The 3395-nt window shown below is 32.7% G+C and overlaps 1 non-coding gene across 1 annotated transcript; it reads left to right on the forward strand.

Annotated features, from left to right (window-relative positions):
• The first annotated feature begins 2663 nt into the window (after positions 1 to 2663).
• On the forward strand, positions 2664 to 2770 carry LOC120223817. Its single transcript, XR_005526373.1, has one exon. It is a non-coding gene; the product is annotated as a U6 spliceosomal RNA (small nuclear RNA).
• Positions 2771 to 3395: the final 625 nt, after the last annotated feature.

Here is a 3395-nt window from a genome sequence, read left to right on the forward strand (position 1 = left end):
GTGTATACACACACACACACACAACTACATTTTCTTTATCCATTCATCAGTCAGTGGACATTTGGGCTCTCTCAGTAGCTTGACTATTGTTGATAATGCTTCTGATAGCTTTTTTATATATTTCTTAGGGCTTTCTACATATACAGATATGCTGTATATGAACAAAAACAGCTTTACTTTTTCCTATTAAATTTATTTGTATTTTTTATTTTCCTTTCATTATCACCCTTACTAGGGCATCTACTAAAATGCTAAATAAAAGTGGTGAAAAAGCAGACATCCTTGTCTTGTTCCCAATTTTAGAGAAGCAGTATTCAGTCTTTCAACATTAATAATAACCTTCACTTTAGGTTTTATTATAGATATAATTTATTAGATTGAGGAAGTTTTCTTCCTTTCCTAGTTTATTGAAAGTTTTATTAATTATTTTTGTTGAATGCTTTTTCTTCATTTCTTGAGATGGTTATATTTCTTCAGATGATCGTATTGTTAATTTCCCCTTTTCTAGTAACATAATTTCTATTTATTGATTTTCAAATGTTTACAAACTTTTTTTTTTAACTTTTTTAAATGTTTTATTCATCTCTAGGAGAGAGAGAGAGCGTGAGCAGGGGAGGGTCAGAGAGAGAGGGAGACACAGACTCTGAAATAGGCTCCAGGCTCCGAGCTGGCAGTCAGCACAGAGCCCGACGCGGGGCTCGAACCCACGAACCGCGAGATCATGACCTGAGCGAAAGTCGGACGCTCAACCGACTAAGCCACCCAGGCGCCCCTGATTTTCAAATGTTTAAATAACTGCATTCCTGGGAAAATCCCATTTTGTCATGATATATTTCCTTTTCATGTATTCTTTGATTTGATTTTGTTAGGAATTTTTTTCCCATTTATATTCATTAGAGATAGTCTTCCTAGCTACTTGTGTGTTTTTGTAATGTAATCAATCTTGTTTGAGTATCAGTATAATTATGCCTCCATAAAATGCCTTTAGAAAGTGTCACTTCTCCTCTATTTTCTGAAATATCTGTGTAGAAATAGTATTTCTTTTTCCATATATGCTTAATATAGCAATTACCAAAGAAGACTGAGCAAGTTATTATCAATTCAATTTCTTTAATATAGAGCTACTTAGATTTCCTATGACTTATTGTGCAAATTTTGAAATTTGTCTATTATATCTAATTTAGTGGCATGAAATTGTTCATAATATTCTTTAATTATTATCTTAATTTCTGTAGGATTTGAATTGAAGTCTTCTTTTTCATTTCTGATGCTGCCACTTTGTGTATTCTCCAGTTTTGTCTATCATAAATCTGACCAGATTACCAAATTCATAAATGGTTTCAAAGAAAAAGTTTTCAGTGTTACAGATTTTTTTATTTCATTGATTTCCCCTATTATTTCTGCCTTTAGTGCATTAATCTGAGACATTTATTCTTTTTTAATATAAACATTTAAAGTTTAAATTTCCCATTAAACACTCCTTTCACTCCATGAAAAAATATGTATATATCGTGTTTTCATTATCATTGAGTTCAAAATATTTCCCTAATTTACTTTGTAATTTGTTTTTCTACTTAAGAATTTTTATAAATATGTGAAGTTTTCTTTTCATTATTAAAGAATTTTAATTTATATCTTTTGTGCTCAAAGAATATGCTATGTATGATTTCAAATATTTTAGGTATCTTATGCTTAGTATATGGTTTATTTTGGTGAATGTTCTATGTGCACTTCAAAAAAGCATGCATTATGCTGTTGTTGTGTATGATATTCCATATTTCTCAAGGTCTACCTGATAGTTGCTAGGTCTAGTTTCCTGATGGCATTACTCAAATACCCTATCTCTTCAGTGATTTAGTGACTAGTCTTCCTAGTCTACTGATTATCCAAAGAACAGTGTTGAAACTTTCAACCATAATGGGAATTTTTTAAAATTGAAGAATAATTGACATATCATATCCTATTAAGTTTCAGGCGTGCACCATAGTGATCTGATATTTGTATACGTTATGAAATAACCCCCCATAGTGAGTCTAGTTACCATCTGCCACTATAGAAGTTATTACAATATTATTGACTATACCCTCTACACCATCCATTACACCTCCAAGACTCATTTATTTTGTAATTGGAAGTTTGTACCTCTTCATTCCCTTCACATATTTTGCCCACCCCTCAGCCCCCACCTCAATCTGGTAACCAATAGTTTGCTGTGTCTCGGAGTCTCTTCTTGGTTTTTCTGTTGTTCACTTATTTTGTTATTTAGATTCTACATAAGTGAATCTAAATACAGAAAGATGCTGTATGTATCTTTCTCTGACTTTTTCCACTTAGTATAACCTCTAGATCCATCCATGTCACCACCAATAGCAGGATTTATCTATTTCTTATTTAACATATTTAGTTTTTGCTTCCAGTTTTGAAAATTTTGTCATAAACTGCATACAGTTTTAAGATTTTTATGTCTTGATAAACTAATGCATTCATTGCTAAAAAAAATCATTGGAAAAATGTTTATGCTATCTATTTTATGTTATTAATATACATATTGTATTTTCTTATGATTGGGATTTACACATTGTAACTTTTCCATTATTTACTTTTGATTTACCTTTGTCATTACATTTAAAGTGTTTTTTTTTCCCTCCAAAAAAGCATACAGTGTGCTAGCTTCGGCAGCACATATACTAAAATTGGAACGATACAGAGAAGATTAGCATGGCCCCTGCACAAGGATGACACGCAAATTCGTGAAGCGTTCCATATTTTTTTTTCTTTTCCAGGGCTACCACAAGAAACAAGCTCGAGTACACTAGGTGGAGAGTCCCAAATATCACTACGAATAGGAAAATAAAATAACCAAGGTCCCAACAAGAGAGACCAGGGGATACCATTCAAAAAACACTCTCTGAAAGGATAGGCCCTGGAAAGTCAAAGAGCCTTCTTGGATATAGCAGTGCTCATAGAAACAGAGAGCATAACAGGTCTTTAAAACCAACAAGAGCCGGAAAGCTAACTAAAATGACGAAACGAAAGACCTCTCCTCCAAAGAAACTCCAAGAAGAAATGACAGCTAATGAACTGCTCAAAACAGATATCAGCAGCATCACTGAACAAGATTTTAGAATAATAATGGTAAAATTAATAGCTGGGCTTGAAAAAAACATAGGGGACATCAAAGAAACTATGGCTACAGACAGAATGGAAAATAAAAATAGGCATGAAGAATTAAAAAATGCGATAAATGAGATCCATAATAAATTAGAGGCCTCCAATGCACGGATTGAAGAGGCAGAAAGGAGAATAAGTGATTTAGAAGACACCATTATAGAAAAACAAGAAGCTGACAAAAAAAGAGACAAACTGATCCAGGAACAGGAAAGAAGAATTCGAGA

Source organism: Hyaena hyaena, unplaced genomic scaffold (genome assembly GCF_003009895.1).
Source record: "Hyaena hyaena isolate Hyena2069 unplaced genomic scaffold, ASM300989v1 scaffold_1052, whole genome shotgun sequence".
Classification (NCBI taxonomy): Eukaryota; Metazoa; Chordata; class Mammalia; order Carnivora; family Hyaenidae; genus Hyaena; species Hyaena hyaena.